The sequence below is a fragment of the Octopus sinensis genome, linkage group LG2 (genome assembly GCF_006345805.1).
Source record: "Octopus sinensis linkage group LG2, ASM634580v1, whole genome shotgun sequence".
In the NCBI taxonomy this organism is placed as follows: Eukaryota; Metazoa; Mollusca; class Cephalopoda; order Octopoda; family Octopodidae; genus Octopus; species Octopus sinensis.
In genome coordinates this window covers 96,857,628-96,877,281 of record NC_042998.1, presented here as the reverse complement: position 1 = coordinate 96,877,281, position 19,654 = coordinate 96,857,628, and positions in this window count along the sequence as shown.

Genomic DNA, 19,654 nt, shown 5'->3' with positions numbered 1-19,654 from the left:
ACTACTACTGCTGCTACTGTTACTGCTGCTGCTACTGCTACCAATGCCTTCCCTCATACAGTTTTTGTCAACCCTTGGTCAAAGACTGATAGATTCCCTTCTTTGGGGTCATTTCTGACTTGCTATTTTTTTTTTCAATATGGGAGGACCCTATCTAAAGGAAGTGGAAAGAGAAGGCTTATGAATTACAACCAAGTACATTTTTAATGTATTTAGTTGTAATTACTTAACTACTAACATTAGATGGTGACAACCAGAACGACTGACCTATATAGCTAAAAATATATTTACAACTCTGAAGCATATATATACTGCCGACAACCTTGCCCCATAATAATAATAATAGTAATAATAATGGTTACCATAAGTGAGAGATTTTGGGATGGAATAAAGTGAGAGAAAGCACTGCTCCTGAACTGAGTAAAACAGAGCTAACACTAAGCTATAGTAGATGAAAGACAGCAGGCTTATCAAAGGAAATCAATTTGTCATAGATTGCAGAAGTTTTAGTGCTATTTATCATGAAGTAATAATTTCTTCCTTTGAAAACTACATATGCAACCAGTCTGAATTTGCTCTGCCTAAACAAGCTGATGGCAACTTAGGTGAACATTTATAATGTTCATGGAAACATTTTGGTCCTGGCATGGATTTGATGGATCTGACAGATTAATATGAAAAAATAAACAAACATATTAAGTATTGAAGAGTTACTCAAAAACGTTCTACATAATCTATTGTGGACATGAAAAATTTTTTCACTTTATCAAAAATCCAGAGTAGAATTTTTGTTGGCAAACCATGTCTGACATCAATTTGTTAAAAATAACCCAGCAAATCTCCTCTGTAAAATTTTAAAATCGCAAGTTATTTGTACCTAAAAACGAATATGATGGTGAAAACCAATTTTGGCCCAAGGCCTCCTTATATTGAGTAAAAAAACAAACAAACAAAAAAAAAAATAGAAACCCTCAAACTTAGCACCCCTGTGAAGGATTACAAGCAAAAATGGGTTGCAAACATGTAAATTAGATCAAAATGGCTTAACAGTAAAAAAAAAAGGTTGAAAGAAGTACAAGGAAACTTACTGGACAAAGATTTGAGCATCTTTCGTTAAAGAATTGTATTATTTTATTAATATAATAATGGTTTACTGTATCCCAAACTGTTCTGCTTGTGTTTGGAGGTTGTTGTTTATAGCTGAACTTAGACCAGCTATGGTATTAACAGAAAACCCAGCTAATTTATTTATGGAGCATTGGACAGCACTTCTGATCACTATTTCTAAACATATGTAGAAAGATAGACAGGCTTGAAACAGATCTGGAGTAGAGAGAATATGTCTTTGATGAGATCGCAAATGGCAGTGATAAAATTTTGAAAAGAAAAAAAAAACCTAGCTGACCAATTGACTAACTGAACGATTAATCAAATAATTGGTTAAATGGTTAACCAGTTGACAAACAAAAATAAAGGAGTGAAAAGGAACCGGTGTGTGTGTTTATTATGTAGAACGACTGTGCGAAGGAGAGGTGACGCGAATGACTCCTTTAATACACCACACGTTCGAGTACAATATATACGAAAAGGATGAATGAGTGCAAGTGCCAGAAGGAAAACAGGCGACACAATCGGTAGAATGTTTAAGAGAAAGATTTTATTGATAGGTTAACATGTGTGTCTGTCTGTGTGTGCGTCATATATCTATATATATAAAACTGTAGTTGTATATATAAAACTGTAGATTCCTAACTACTCCCACATTTTGCGGTGCAGTTTAACCAAATTCGGGTATCCTATAGTCGTGATTCATATCGAGCCTGTCTGAGTATTAGCGCGCGTCTACGATGAGTCTACGATTTTAAAAATAATTTAACATCATTTTTTATTCCATTTTAATGCATAATTTTTCGTGTGTCGATGGCGGCGGAGTTGGCGTCCATGGTCACACCTGCACCTGTTTGCTTCTCCCCCTTCTTCCCTCCCTCGTGAAGCTGTGGGGAAGGGAGTGTAAGGAAATCAACGTCGTAAAGCGTTGTCAAGGAGACCAGCGTTCTTTTAGAACAACGACTTCATGGCTTGAAGACACCAAAACAGAAATGGCTAAGAAAGCCCGAATTGGCATCTATAAAAATGCTTATATAGTTATTTCCCTTACAAACCCGAGCAACGCTGGGCGATACTGCTAGTGCATAATAATAGACAAGCCGTCATGTATACAAAGTGTATTCGTACAAACAAGGATGTATGCGTGTGTGATAAGTACAGAGTATTGAAAGAGTCTATAATAGGACGCTAGAAGAATGTTCAGACACAAGGAAGATAAATACCAGTTCGTAGTCGAGGTACACGATAGTTGAAGTGTGGTAACAAGAAGTTGAGGTGAAGAAGCAGAGCCTGTGCGGTATGTGTTGTACGAAGTAGTGGCTACAATGCTACTGCCGGGTTACTTGGCACAGAAGGTTCTCGCAGGTTGTGTTTGCTGTTAACCATGGTGAAATAATTCACGAGCAGTGTCGAGATAATAACTGTACGAGGGTTGGTGGTTGCTGTGTACTTAGAAAGATGTTGACGACGTTAAGATGACGGAGGCGACGAAGGAGATTGCCGATGCTGTTGGACGAGTGTTGATAAGTCTCCATGTGGCTGCTGCGGGCTGTTGTCGCTGGAACTGGCTGTGTCCTGTGTGGTCAGCGGTTAGACCTAAAAAGGTCTGGAACCGACTAACCTCGACTCGGTGTTAAAGCTAGCATTTTATACCATGCTATCGGCTCACCGGAATGTTTGGAAGAGACTCTCTTATCAGAAGGTTGCGATTCGTTGGGTTGCACATTGACGCGTAATAGAGCAAGAGATAAATTGCGCCAATACCAACCAATCAGACAATCAGAGTAGTGGATACAACAGGGTCCAAAAGGGCAGCCGAAGGCTAGCTGTTATCTACTACATCCGTATTCATGTATATATAACAGAGAGAGAGAGAGAGAGAGAGAGAGAGAGAGAGAGAGAGAGAGAGAGAGAGAGAGAGAGAGAGAGAGAGAGAGGAGAGAGAGAGAGAGAGAGAGAGAGAGAGAGAGAGAGAGAGAGAGAGAGAGAGAGTCCGCTACAATTATTGGCATAATGACCGCCCTGAGATACAACAGAAAATATTTCAACACACGAGTTCAAATGAAAATTTTGCAAACCTAATACGAAAACGAAATGCACAAATGTATTATTTAGAGCAAAATTGCATATAACCTATGCATAATCTATGTGTTGAATTGAAACTGTTTTACTGAAATTTGAATAGCAATAGAACTGGCTCAAACTGTTTTTTTAAAGCACATGATGGATGATAATTTTCCTCACATAAAGCACTTCTCAATGAGTTCACTAATATTTGTTCGTTCTGTAAATATTTTTCAAATGATAAATCAACAATAATTCTTCACTGTTTTGTACAATTGAAAGATACACGTATAAGATTAGTGATAAAACTAACCATTAAACAATTTTTCTGACATTATGCAATTTTCAATGAGAGTTTCAATATTTGTTCGTTTTGTATAAGTTTTTCAAGTGATAATCAACTGTAAACCTTCACTGTCTTGTGTGATTGGAAGATACGCTTATAATAAAATTAGAGTGATAAAAGTAACCATTAAACAAATTAAATGAGATTTCCAATATTTGTTTTGTAAATAGTTTTCAAATAATAAACTATAAATAATCCTTCACTGTCTTGTACAAATGGAAGATATGCATTCATACAATAATACTTCAAAGATAACAGTAATCATTATTCGGAATCCTGTTTGCTGTGCTTACTATAATGTACTTTCGATCAATAATAGACAATAGCAACGTGCATATTTGGTAAAAATAGTCGTTGGAGCCTGCTGTGGTCAGAGTATACAAGATGCGTAAATTGTGCAGTGATCAATTTTTCTAATTTTATATCCCAAGTCACAGCAATGAAACCGCATAGTGAAACATTAATCCAAGTAAAATAATGATACGAAGCTCTTTTCTTCCAGAAAGGGAAATCTAACTATCTCACATCAAACTTTAATCATGTTAAATTGTTTTAGTCACGTGAGCATTAGATTGAGTCATATGACTAAGTAAATATAAAATGCATGATACGACAACATGAATGATACAGTGGTCGCCATAACACTTAGAAAAAGGATGCCCATTTTAATTCTTATGAGACATCCAATCTTTTCCTGATAATATGAGCAATGTTGGGAAAATGATATCAGTATTCCAACGGAAATTGAAAGACAAAAACCATACAACATTAAAAATATCTCACTGAAAACGAAGGCATTTTAAAATAATCTGTATACAACAATTGCCATTGGGAAAAGAATGAAATTTTCCAACATGCATTTTAATTTGACTTTCTAAAATTACCAAGAATGATAGATAAGATTGTATAATATTGACATTTGCTACTGTTGTTGTTCAGTTAGTTCCCAAGTTAACCGTGATCGACCTAAGATAAAAATGCTCTAGTCGTGACCGTCTCGTCTTTCCAGCCAGCTTATCTCAGATAATATCATCCAAAATGTCATTCCTTTATTGTTCTTTAAAACCTATTGTATACTTTGAGAACGATACAGTTGCTATTTCTAACAGATCAAGCGTTTCCTTACTTAACTTGTAAATGGTTGTTAATGCTTTTTGTCTGATTTAAGAGATATATGAGAGACATTTGGCTGTTATTTCTGGCAGGTTTTGTAGCTTGGCTGGCATCTGTAGCATTCTTCTTGTTATTATTTAAACTCACAATATCCTTGACTATATTATCCAATGTATCAATCCAGTTGCATTGCATTGGTAGGAATGTGGGGTGGTCCGCCCTGGGCGACGTTTTTGAGTCTGTTGTATGAGCCTGCACAGCAGAGATTCTCAACCGGGGCCCATATGGCTTTTGGGGATCCATATAAAATTTGACTAAAATTTATGTGCAATAAATTGGTTATACTTCTACAACACACAAAATATTTTAACAAAATATTTTATACAATTCCTATTAATATTTAATCACACAGGAGGTTTATATATATATATATACACATCAGATGGCTATGGAGGTCCAGTAGAGCAAAATAGGTATCAAAGTGTTCCATAGGCCAAAAATGGCTGAGAATCACTGCTGTATAGACCTTGAAGGCCTGTGTGTGTATGTATGTGTGTGTGTGTGGAGGGTTGGCAAACTCAAGGGCCCCGGGCAGCAAAGGTATTAGGGTGGCATAGCTGGAAAGTGAGCTTCTTCTTTACACAGCCATGTAGATTAAAACGATTATTTTGGCTGATGCCATCTACACCGCTACTCAGAGTTACCAAGTTAAGAATGTTTCGTCAGGCTGCAAGTTTTGATAATTGGCTATCTGTCGAAACGTATGAGAGAACTCTAATTAGCAGCGTAGATATCAACAAAATAAATTTCACACACACACACACGCGTGGAGGGCTCTTCATTGGGCCTTGAGCCCAATAATGACACTTCATGCATAGAGTACATATTAAATTTTATTAAACTTGACCAATATTTTTCATGCAATGAACAATTTTCATCAAAACAATGATATAATTTGTCGGCTTGCAACTTATTGCTAAGTTGCATGATAAACAACATTTTTTGTCTTCCCATTCAGGGGTCAGTACAATTTTTTTTCTGTCTAACCTCCTTCTTTCTCTATCTCTTTTGTTTTGAACCATCACCACCACAACTGCCATACACACACCATTTAGACTTCTGACGCCAACACCATCAATAGACTTCGCCGCTTTCCCTTCCACCACCATCACCTCTGTTTTTCACATCGCTTACTCCACCACCATCATCACTATCTTTCGCATCACTTACTATCACCGTCATCCCTGACTGACCACCAGCACCATCATCACTATCTCCTCCGCCTCTATCACGATTGCAGCTCATACTATTACTATCACCCCATTACCATCACAACCGCCAATCTACTACCATCTCTATGCCTACTATTACTCTCATCCCATCATAAGAAATAGTGGAAGTGTCATTGAATGGTGAGAGGCGGGGTCAAAGTGTGACACACTGACACACAAATTCGTTTTGGCATTTATTATTATAGATTATTAATATAGATATATAACATACGTAGCTCATATAAATTCACCAAAAACAATGTGATTTATTATCAGCTCGATAAATTTTATTATTATAATCGCCACCCAAATTATTAATTATTAATTTAATTTTCCAATACCAACTTAATCGTGAAAAAATCCATCTTATTAAAGCTTCTTATATATTTTTTGTTATTAGCTGCAACCAAGCATCTTGATAGTGTTATAATTATTGACTGTGCAGAAAATTCAATACAAAAATTCCAATGGAAGTAAAATGTATTCGAAGATATATAGTTCTACAATATTAGGTCACTAAAAGTTTAGATTGGTGCCAAGCTTTGATAACATTACTCTATCAAATGATTCCTCTTCTAAAAGCTGCGTTGTTTATCAGTGTCTTTGGATCCTACAGTTTCTCTTGTGGCTGATATGTTGAATTCTCAGAGTCATAACGCATCATCATTCCAAGCGAGTTATAACCTTTGTTAGTGACAGTAATACAAGCATTTCATATAAAATAAGTAAAAATCATTGAAATGATTTATATCTAATTGGATTTAGCTGTGTAATTCAGAAAACTAGACAGGATCGCTTTACAGTGTTGTTTATATGAATAGGTCCTTACAGGCTAATACTATCAAAACAATGGAAATTTTCTCCTATGACTTTGATTATATAACTTGTAATGGTAAGAATAGTGAAATATAATATTTTTAACTGATACAGAAACATACAGCACACGCTCGATTACACAGTTACGCATTCACTTTCACCTTCTCCTGTTAACAATACATCTTACTTTTAGTCGAATCTTGTTGAATATAATGTCAAACATGATGATTTATTTTTCCGCTACTGCTCATTTATCTTGCAGTTACAAGGGAAGATATCAGCATGTAATACAACACAATTAGTCAGAAGCTATACAAGGATTTTATGAAGTATGAAAACAGAAAAAATACCATCACATATCATAAAATCATTTATGCTTCAGTTTTCGCGTGTGTTTTACGTGATGTGTGTGTATATGACTACTTTTTTTTTATCAGTATTCTTCCGAGGAGGAAGGAGCTGGTTTCCAATAAAAGAAACAAAGCACTATCTGTGGAATTTGGATAACAGCAGTGATAATTGTTATACATCAAATTCTGAGAAAGTCTTGTTTATTTTTACTGTTTCACTTACTGATTGTAATCGCAAAGTGTAAACGGTCTCTTTCGTTGCTTGAAAATCCTAATGTATGGTTTCTTTAATTATTTGAAGTCTTCTTGAAAAGAAGGGGTTGGTTTCTTACAATACTACAAAGGTTTTATCATTGCAAAAAATATGGCGTAAACGAACTTGAGAAAAGTCTTGCATATTTTTACTGTTCTGCTTACAGATTGCGAATAGCATGAATGATTGTCCTGATGGACGTACCATCACGAGAAGTTAATATCATGTAGATTATTTTGAACTGCTGCTGATGATCTGGGTGATAACGCCTACACTGGTACTGGTAAGGCACAGTTGACACTTTCTATAAAAACGTGGCGTTTCAAAAGCATCATTCTTATCTCTTTTGTTGGTGAGGTATTTAGTTGCTACCTCTCGTCCATGGGTGGCAAAAAGCATACTTTCTAGATGAGGTGTATCATAGGAGAGGTTATTATTTCTGTCAATGTTGCTGGTATTCTCTAGCTTGCAGGATATACACAACTTCTTGCTGATATGATGAGTGTTTTGGAGGTTATTCCAGCTACTCTTAGTTAATGTGAAAAACTGTAGATTTAGTGTACCTATTCAGAAGGACTTCACCTAATCTTATGATGCTATTGTTTTTGTTGTCGAGTACTGATATGATAACTCTTAAAGGCCATCTAGACTGATCTTATGCCCCGCCTCCATTTTTCTGTTTCACACAGATGCTGTCTGCGTCACTGTTGACGTGGAAGTTACCAGTAGTTGTTAGTAGCATTTTAGTCTTTATGTTCAAGATGCAGATATTCTTTAATGTCCAGTCTAGTATCCCAAATGGCATAAGGTCTTATTGAATGCAAATGACTTCAACATCATTTGAAGTCTGCTCTATGTGTATGTACGTGTGTGTGTGTGTGTGTGTGTGTGTGTGTGTGTGTGTGTGTGTGTGTGTGTGTGTATGTGTGTGTGTGTGTGTGTGTGTGTGTGTGTATGTGTGTGTGTGTGTGTGTGTGTGTTGTGTGCACGCAAGCGCGCGATGTGAGTTCGTTGTGTGTAGACATTCGTATGTGCGTGCTAGGTCTCAGAAATGGAATGTTAATGAAAGAGCATCATGACAACGAGATGGGTAATGAATGAAATGTAGAAAATAAACATCATGTTGATTATTATCATTATACTGTGGTCAGATAACAAATGTTCAATAATAAATGCATGTGACGAAATAAATATACAGCAGCGACTAGTGATTTCTGTAGTATATAAAGATCACACAAAGCTTTCATTTTAATAATTTTACTTTCAAAAGTGCTGAACGAATTAACAACTAATTAGCTCTACACGCAATGCAATTCACGGCGATATTTCACTCCAAGGATTAAGAAGCGAAGAAGTGAAAGTGAAAGACGGCAATGTACAATAAACTTGGCTATTCCTGAGAAAACGATGATTGAGTAAATATTAGTAAATGCTTAAAAGTAGGTTATTAAACGTCATTATTATAGATTTCTGCTTTCATTTTTCAACAGTATCGTTTAGTGAATGAACTTTTCACGCATGCGTCTGGGTATTTGATTGGACGGATGTATCATTCATAAGTTGACTAAATGTTGTTGAGAGATAAAAACACAAATCTATAATAATGACGCTGAATAACCTACTTTTAAGCATTTACTTAGTCATTTCGCTTTCTTAGTATATTCGAGTTTATTTTTGTACATACCCAGCTTTCATGTCCAATCATGTACCTAAATACAGAAAGATCGCTTAAAGTTATGAAGTGTCGTACTAAATAGAAATATGTAGAAAGCTGTCCACTAGTCTTGAGAGATAAACACTTAAAATGTTATAGCTCCAGTTTCTTTCTGTATTTCTTATTCTTTATTTTGTTACCATTTATCAAGGAGATCGATTTGTTATTAACAGTAGAATCGTGGATCAAAATTCCCAGCTGTATTTAGTCACGCCTCATTACATTTTGAGTTCAAATCGCACGGAAGCTGCCTTTCTCTTGCATTCTTTTGGGATTGATAACATTAGTATCAGGAAAGTTGATTGGTAGAAACGACAGAATCACGGATAAAATTCCTTGCAGTGTTATGTAGCTTCACATTCTGAGTTCAAATCCCATAGAAGTTCTTTTCTTTTTTATTTTTCAAGGTGAAAGACTTTGACTTTCACTGTTGAAACAAAATGGATCATTTTTCTTGCCAATTGTCGGCCTTTTTAGGGAATTGCGCTCCTCATCTCAGTTAGGGAATCACTTGTCAACGGTCAACAAGGTCTATGAGAATGGTGTTCAGCTGGTATATAAATCTAGGGCGCGGAAATCCAAAGCAGAACCCAATTCAAAAAGGGTTTCCGTGAGTTTCTGACGAGAATGGGCCCTATCTTCTTACCAGTTGAGCCCCGAAAGTAACCTCTTTCTGCCGGGCAGATTTTCTCTCAGAGGATCTGATAGTCAATAGCCGAAACTCTATATTTATGAGTTAAATGTGAAATATCTCTTTTACTCTTTTACTTGTTTCAGTCATTTGACCGTGGCTATGCTGGAGCACCGCCTTTAGTCGAGCAAATCGACCCCATGACTTATTCTTTGTAAGCCTAGTACTTATCTTATCGACATCTTTTGCCGAACCGCTAAGTTACCGGGACGTAAACACACCATTTCGGTTGTCAAGCGATGTTGGGGGGGGGGAGACAAACACAAACACAGACACAGACACACACACGGACACACACACACACACACACACACACACACACACACACACACACACCAATGACGGGATTCCTTCAGTTTTCGTCTACCAAATCCACTCACAAGGCATTGGTCGGCCCGAGGCTATAGTAGAAGACACTTGCCCAAGGTGCCATGCAGTGAGACTGAACCTGGAACCATATGGTTCGTAAGCAGTCTATTTACCACACAGTCGCTCCTTCACCTATGTTTAAATTTAATTTTAAAAATACATTAGTTGTCATTACTCTCTTCCAACTCAGTCAACCTCTTCTTCTTATTCTTCCAGTCAGGACTAATTCGAGCCTACTCTAAGCTACTAAGAATGCATGTGGTAACTTGAAGATTCACCAACCACACGCGATAGACCGGCGGTTGCATGGGCGAGAAAGCTACGTCGTTATCCTCATCCCGTAAACGGTGGCTTTTAACGGGTGGCGAGCTGAACCATCCTGGGGTACAGAGGATTCGCAATCTAGACTAGGGTCTGAAAGTTTACCACACCATAGTGGGTTACACCATGGTTCCTCTGCTTTGTGGCAGAAGTAGGAAGAAAGAGTGAGACAAAGTTGTGGTGAAAGAGTACAGCGGGGTTCACTCCCCCCACCTCGCTGGAACCTCATGGAGCTTAGGTGTTTTTGCTCAATAAACACTCACAATGTCTGGGAATCGAAACCGCGTTCTTACGACCGCGAGTCCGCTGCCCTAACCACTGGACCATTGCGCCTCCACGCTCAATTGATTTAAAACATGCATGCACACATGCATAAGTACAGATATTTCCTGATGAAATGTTTTGTCCACATTTAGATTAATTAATTTTTATATATTAGTTAATTATACGAACAATGGCGCTTGTACTTTTACAGCTGAAGCAACTATAGAGTTTAAAATGAAATTATGAACCATCTGTGAAATCTTTGCTTTTTCACTATTCTAAATATATACATACATATACACATACACGTGTCCGTGTGTGCATCTGTGTGTGTATATGCGTGTATGTGTATGCACGTGTGTGCGCGTGTGTATGTACGTATATATATGTATTGTTATTTGTTCCTTCTCGAGCCATCCCTGGCTCATAGGACCGGTTATCCCGGTTTCCTTGGCGTATAGGTTCCCCACCTGGACGGGGCGCCGGTCCGTCGCAGGTGAGCTGCAAGATGCAGGAGGAAAGAATGAGAGAAAGTTGTGGCGAAAGAGTCAGCAGAAGTTCGTCATTACCTTCTGCCGGAGCCGTGTGGAGCTTAGGTGTTTTCGTTCATAAACACACACATCTGAGATTCGGTCTGAGATTCGAACCCGCGATCCCTCGACCGCGAGTCCGCTGCTCTAACCACTAGGCTATGTGCCTCCACTATATATATATGATAGATCGTTAGCCACTACACACATTTTTTTCTCTCCTCGTTTTTTTTTTCTGTGTCCCTTTCTGTAGAAGAGCGTAGGCTCGAAACGTAAAAGACTTTTTCTATTCCTGAGCGTTATACTAATACATCTGTTTGTTTTGTACACCACCTGTCTTCATCTTTTGTTTTTTCGTAAACTCTCCCTATTTATATATATATATATATATATATAATATATATATATATATATATATATATATATATAATATATATATATATATATATATATATATATATGTATGTGTGTATGTATACTTACATTAAATTGAAGTTCAATTAAGAATTCCTCAAACAGATTATAGCAGGACTGAGCTTGTATGTAGAAATTGTTATTGTTCTTATTGTCATTTACATTCAATATCATATTCTAAATCGATGTATATAATGCATATGCACATCTACAAGCTGCTTTTTTCAGTAACTTGAAAACAATTGTAAACTATTGATTTCTCACAATAAGGCTACAGATGTCGTGGGAGGGAAATTGTCGATTGTATTGAATCTAGAACTTGTTTGATACATCTATCTTCGATCATCACTGATCCAGGTAATACTGTACGCTCATTTGTGAACCATGTAACACTTATCACGAGTTGATCTGTGATAATACGGTCCATGATCTGTTAAAGATTTTGTTTGGATCCCGAAAGTGTTTCTCAGCAACTATCCATATGTTCTATTTAGCAGCATTTCGTCCGTCTTTACGTTCTGAGTTCAAATTTCGCTGAAGTCGACTTTGCCTTCTATCCTTTCGGAGCCTATGTTCTATTTTTCATTTAGTACTGATTCATTAAACGCGTTTTTCTTTTCTCCTTTACTTAACACTTACGATAAACAAAAATTTTCTCGCTCTACGCCATATCACTCATGAATATCGGCTTTACAGTCTGTCTTTCATTGAAGTTTTCGTGGCTACGGTTTTGGATCAGCTGCAAGGTTTTTCAGCCGACATGCAGAAAGGTTTTATGAGACACCACTTATGTGGATGTTTGTTGACTCAGAATGAGATTATCTGTCTTTTGACAGGTCCCGTTTTTAGTACTGCAAAGTGTCCAGAACACTCTCCTCACCTAACAAGCCAGGTCGGAGAGCCGGTTTAGTTACCAATCACCTATCATGAAACAGGTTGTATTGGGCAGCAGGATTTTCCTGACCTTACAACATGATAAACAAGGATAAATGCACTCACATTATCAACATCGGAAGAAGGAAAGGCGAAGTCGACTTTAACAGTATTTAAACTGAAATAGCAGATCAACTAAATCCACCAATATATTTCGTACGAAGCTTCTACTGAAATACATTGAAAAGCAAAAAGGATTTAAACAAACAAAAAGAAAATATAACACGTAAAAAATCAATTGTTTAGAAACACTTTCTTTAAACTGTTTAAAATGTTCTTTGTAATTCATAGATAATTGCTTTAATCTGTTAAGAAGGAAAAAACCCCCAAGAAAACCACTCCCTGTCACCAGTTATTTGATCTCCAGCAAACAGAGATATAAACTGCTTTTCGAATCACTGAGCTGCGGAAATTTTTTTGTAGTATTGGCTATATGCATATCAGTCATTTGACCAGTAGGTTATGTTATATTAATATTATGAAATATTAAGAGAAAGCACAATCATCATTAATAATGTTTATTTATAAGATTATGTATATCTTTGACAGACACTGTACAAGTTGTTAAATACTTTTTATGTCTGAATCAAAAATAATGAATTGTCAAAGGATAAGAGCTGAAATGTTTCTTAATAGCACAGAATAAGGCGGCGAGCTGACAGAATCGTTACCGCGCCGCGCAAAATGCTTACCGGTATTTCTTCCGTCATTGTGTTTTGAGTTCAAATCCGCCGAGGTCAATTTTGCCTTTCATCCTTTCGACGTCAATGAAATAAGTACCAGTTGAACACTAGGGTAGATGTAATCGACTTATCCCTCTCCCACCCCCGAAACTGCCGGCCTTGTGCCAAAATTTGAAACCAGTATTATTAAATATAGTGAGGCAGAATCGTTAGCACGTCGGGCGAAATGCCTAGCGGTATTTCGTCTGTCGCTATGTTCTGAGTTCAAATTCCGCCGAGGTCGACTTTGCCTTTCATCCTTACGGGGTCGATTAAATAAGTGCCAGTTACGCACTGGGGTAGATATAATCGACTTAATCCGTGTGTCTGTCCTTGTTTGACCCCTCTGTGTTTAGCCCCTTGTTGGTAGTAAAGAAATGGGTATTTCGCCTGTCTTTACGCTCAGAGTTCAAATTCCGCCGAGGTCGACTTTGCCTTTCATCAAGTATCAGTTGCGTACTGATAATCGACTGCCCCACCCCAAATTTCAGGCCTTGTGCCTAGAGTAGAAAAGAATTGCAAGCACGCCAGTCAAAATACTTAGCAGCATTTCGTCTGTCTTTACGTTTCGAGTTCAGATTTCGCCGAAGTCGACTTTGCCTTTCATCCTTTCGGAGCCTATAAAATAAGAACCAGTTGCACTCTGGGGCCGATGTAATCGATTAGCCCTCCTCACTGCCAAATTTCAGATCTTATACCTATAGTAGAAAGAAATATTACTAAATATAGTAATATTATCCGACAGCAGTTTTAGCACTACAGGTTCGAATTTCAGAAATGTCATCTGCTATCTGCTACAAATCACTCATGATATCAGTTTCATTTAATGATTTATCTGTTTCTGTGAAAACCGATTCATGTCGAAGAGTAACATCAAATAAAAAGGTATTGACATGGATGTACAAACAAATTTTTAATGATTTAATCTATTATATTTTTATTGGAAGAAATATTAATAAGATTTCATGATCACGTTCAGCATTAAATTTATTGCATCGTTTTCCTTTTTCCCAAATCCAGAACCAGAATTATTTCTTATGTTCGCATCCAGCGGGAAATGCCTTCAAATTTAAAATATAGTTACGTTTCGACACTGATCCAAAATCGTCTCGACTAGAAAGTAATGAATGGATTTTGAAACAAATCGAATCATGTTTAAATGATACAAAAACTTTAAATTGATTTTAAAAGGTAATACACGAAGACAACCTTTGAGGTTAAAATAGAATTGGAAAAGTTTGGGATTAGAAGAAAAATGCTTATTTTCAACATGTGATTATATTGATAAATGCCTCACATAATTATACATACAAACACACACACACACACACACACACCACACACACACACACACACACACGCACACGCACACACGCACACACACATACACACACACACACACACATGGTTGTCCCTTGATCGACTCAGATATGTGTATTTTAGCACTGCTAAAACGCACATATCTGAGTGGAACAAGGGTCAATCAACACATTGAGTGTAGCTCCTTATTTTATCAAATTCTGTCCCCAAAGAAATACCCAGTTAATGATATTGAATATGAAAATTTAATTTAATTTAAATTAATGTAATTTAATTCCTCAAATTGAATTAATTGGGCATGGAAACAGCTGTAGGAACAAGGAATTTGATATTGTACAAAATTCATATAAATTGATGTCTATACGTCAGTTTCTCGTTTTTATGCTTTCGTTTCTCATTTTGTTCACGTCTTTTTGACGTCCTTTTTGACATATATATGTAGGTAGGTGATCAGTGAATTTACTTCACTGAAAAAATATATATAAATATATTTTTATAAGGTCTAGACAGGTATCTTCTGCTAGTAGGCCATGCTACTCCAGACTGATGACGAGCAAAGACTCAGAAACATGTCTCTGGATGCGGGCTTAGCTGGATGGGGTGCTTGTCTTCCCCTTTGTAAACATAAGGACACAGGAAATGTGTCAAGGCCGACAGGAAGCGTTGATGCTTCCTAGGGCTAAATAGCGGTGTGGTGATTCCCTTTATGGGACTGTCACGTTAACTTGACAGTATACAACTGCTCTCTCTCTCCCTCCCTCTCCCCTCTCTCTCTCTATATATATTTATATAAAGAAAAGAAGGAATAGACAAGCCAAGACCAGAGGAGACGCAAAGGACGGAAATTCGTTGAAGAGATTACATGATGTGTGACGAAAGAATTCAGACACATAAACAAATAATAATAATAGTAAAGCTAAAATGAAGATCAAATAAATAGTGCATGTGTTTAATTGGCAAAAGACGACCGCCCCCATATATAACAACTGTATTATAAGAGAGAGAGAGAGAGAGAGAGAGAGAGAGAGAGAGGGAGAGAGAGAGAAGGGGTACATGTGTGTACATCAAACTCAGTAGGCACAGCAAAGGCTAATAGAGATTCGTTTTAAAAAAAAGGAAGTTTTGAGACCCCAGTCTTAGACGTTTCAATTTGCGTCATTGTAGCTTTACTTACAAGATTCTACGGAGCCTGTGGGAACACTCCTGTAGCTATACCACAATTCAAGAATTATGCTGTTTATTTCAGTTTGCAATTCTTATAATATATTTTATCACGTAACTTTTCACAATGCATTATTTCTCACTGTTTTGTCGCCTATAAATGAGGTTTATCGATTCACAACACGTCCTTGTAATTCTCGCTTGTTGGTCGATGATAGATAAACAAGCAGTAATCACAAATATCTGTCGCCGTCGCTACCGTTCTAGATACGAGGCAAGATAAAATACGACATGCTTACATATATTGTTAAGATACTGATTATAGAACAAATGTAAAGAAACTGACTGGGAACGGAAGTACCTATGCAAACGTACGCTTATGTCCATAATTCACATAGCGGAGTTTTGGAAGACCTTCCATTACTTCACGGGGAAGAACAAAGGCAAAGAATTGGATGCTTCCCCCCCCCCCTTTTCTTTTTAGTATTCCCGTGTTTCCTACAACGGGATTTACGATTCTGAAAGAAACTTTTCCCAGAAGCTTCAATTTTTTTTTCACATTTTTGCCCTCATTTCAATTCCATGCACTTTTACTTTCCTATGAGTTAGTGAAAGCTATCCAAAACTTCAACCACCCACGTTATGACTGTAATTGTTTTTTTCTTTCTCCTTCTAATATGAGGAAAAATGTGTTTTGTTTCTAACGAACTGGATACGAATCAAATAAGATACCATTATTTGTATTTTTGAAATAATACGGCGAAAATATCTGACAATAAAAATTATTTCGGTAAAAAATGTTTACATGGAAAATTCCTACCACAAAAGATAACTATACACACACACACGCACACACACACACGCGCACACACACACACACCACACACACACACACACACACACATATATATATATATATATATATATATATATATACATACATGTATGTATGTATGTATGTATGTATGTATCTGTGTGTGCCTGTGTGCGCGCATGCGTGTATACAAGGGGTTACTGAAAAGTTCCTGGCTTTAAGAGTGCTTAGAAAAACTGAAGGACTGCTGCAATATGTCTTCCCGTATTTTTCTTTTTACCCAAAGCCAAGAACCTTTCACCCCCACCCCTCGCGCGCGCGCGTGTATAAGACTTTAACAACAGATATTCGCAATCCGGTGTGAACGAACTGCAGCTCAACTCTGCCTTAACTTCAGTAAGTATAATAACTAGGATGGAAATGAGTTCATTACGAGGATGAGGCCTGGTTCAATGGTATCACTAAACAAAATATGATACCCATAACATTAAAGCTGTAGTATGATATTTGAAGCAGTGGAATAGTAGAACATCTGCTTCGTCATCTTTGCTACACACAGTAAACTCGTTGATATTGATGCTGGCATTACATTTTTGGCAGAGTTACCCGCAGACGGGACTTCATGGCTTATTATGCACGCCGTAATTACTTCTCTGGTGTCGTGTACTTCTGCTTTGTCTCAAAGTCGAATACATTATTAATGGTACATTATATATTCAGAATATCTAAACATATCAAATTATACTTAATGCCTGCAAGGCAGTAAGGTTTATAGAGTTAGCAATGAATAATAAAATGCAGTCAACTTAACTCCGCTCCCTCCACACTGCATAAGACTGCAGGAGTCGGAACTCATGCGTGCAGTCACTCTTAACCGGTTCTCATCATTACCTTACTTCATTTTTCACATAAATACTCAGTGTAACACATTCATCTCCTAATTTTCAACCAGAAAACTGATTCTCTTTTACTGTATAGAATACCGTAAATTTTATATGAAAGAAAATTACCGGAGAATTTTCTTCTAATGTTTACCGTTTTACAAAATCAAACTAGAAATCTGGACAAAACGGAGAACACAACTGAAAAAATTAAAAAGAAAAATAACCCAAACAATTCACCACTTTGAGTTGAAAAGTTGGGGGCGCTGGGGAACAACTCTAATGGCTATTGAGACACGCCAGCACGCTTGCAGCGTTGCCGCGGGTGATGGCGAGGCTGATGCGCTGAAACAGTTAAGCGCCCTCACACGCCTTACCAGTTACCTCTGCAAGGCGAGTTGCCAGTGAAGACAGGAATCTCGCAGTTAGTGGTCCGACCTCACCAAAAGTCTCGAACGCCACAGGATGGAAAATGCAGTTGGCCGACAGATCGCTGTATTTCAGGATCTCGCACTGACTGTGGATCTCGTCCTGACCGTAGCATCCAGGATGTGAGAAGAAGCAAAGGAGTCGCTAACTGTAACATCCCAGACAAGGCATTTGCTTTGCGACCAGGGTCACAGGGTGAGGCCGTCAGGTCTCTTCTCATCACATCTGGACAATCCAGATGGTTCCAAGATGGAGGTGATGTTTGCCCGGGCCAAGCTCCTCTTGAGTATCAGGTTCAACTCCGTATGACGCGCGAAGCGATCAGCATTCTAGCGGCAAGAAAGGCTGTGGAGTCGAGGAGCCTGCTACAACGACAGATCAAACCCGTGCATACGTTAGTTCCCACTCTGAGGGTGCTGGAGACACGCAGTTCGTCCAAGCTGAGTAGGCCACCAACATTAGCCACAAGGACGGCGTCAATCCAGTCACCTGAGTATTTGGCGCTAGCAGACAGTAAGCGGCACCTTTAAAACTGGTCCGACTGGATGAAAAGGGTGTCGAAGATAGCCTTCGAAATTATGTTGTTCCAAGCACTCTGACTCCGACAGTCCCTCACCTTCTAAGGAGCAGACTAGCCCAGTTCTCTACAGTGTTGGAGAGCTTCATCCAACTCCTTGTTGGAACTGGTCCATGTTGGAGAAGGGAGGATGTTGCTGTAAATTAATGCTAATGTATATTGAGAACTGAATGAAATATGCATGCACAATGGTTTCAAATTTTGTCACAAAGCCAACAATTTTAGTTGATATGATCGAACTCAGTGCTCGACTGGTAATTATTTTACCGGCTCCGAAAAGATGAAAGGCAAAGTCGATATCGGCGGCTTTTGAACTCAGAACGTGAATTCAGAAGAAACTCCGCTTAAAATTTTGATCGGTGCGGTAACGATTCTGCCAGCTTACCGCCATAATATGCATGCATTATAGTCCTTTCTATTATAGACACAAAGCCAGAAGTTTGAGGGAGGGGGTAGTCGATTACATGCCCCCCACCCAGGACTCAACTGGTACTTATTTTATCGACCTCAAAAGGATGATAAGCAAGGTCGACCTTAAAACGGATTTTGAACTCAGAACATGAAGACAGACGAAATACCGCTATGTATTTCGCTCGGTGTGCTAACGTTTCTGCTAGCTTGCCACCTTTACATGCATGCATAATAATCTTTTCTACTAAAAGCACAAGGCCTGAAATTTGCGGGGAGGTGGCTAGTCGATTACATCGATCCCAATGCGTAACTGGTACTTATCTCATCGACCACGAAAGGATGAAAGGCAAAGTCGACCTCGGCAGAATTTGAACTCAGAACGTAAAAAAATGCCGCTAAGCATTTTGCTCGGTGTGCTAACGAGTCTGCCAGATTGCCTACTTAGATATGCATACATAATAATAATAATAATAATAATAATAATAATAATAATAATAATGATGATGATGATGATGATGATGATGATGATGATGATGATGTTTCTAAGTTTTGGCACAAGGCCAACAATTATTTTGAGGTAAGTGGGTATAATGAAGCTATCCGGAGGTGAGATGGCCTTTATCTGAGATGCGTTGGGTATAGGAATGCAGCGTGGAACTTTCTACCTCTGGTAACGTGTTGCACTTTACAGCGCATCTATCTATCTATCTATCTATCTATCTATCTATCTATCTATCTATCTATCTATCTATCTATCTATCTATCTATCTATCTATCTATCTA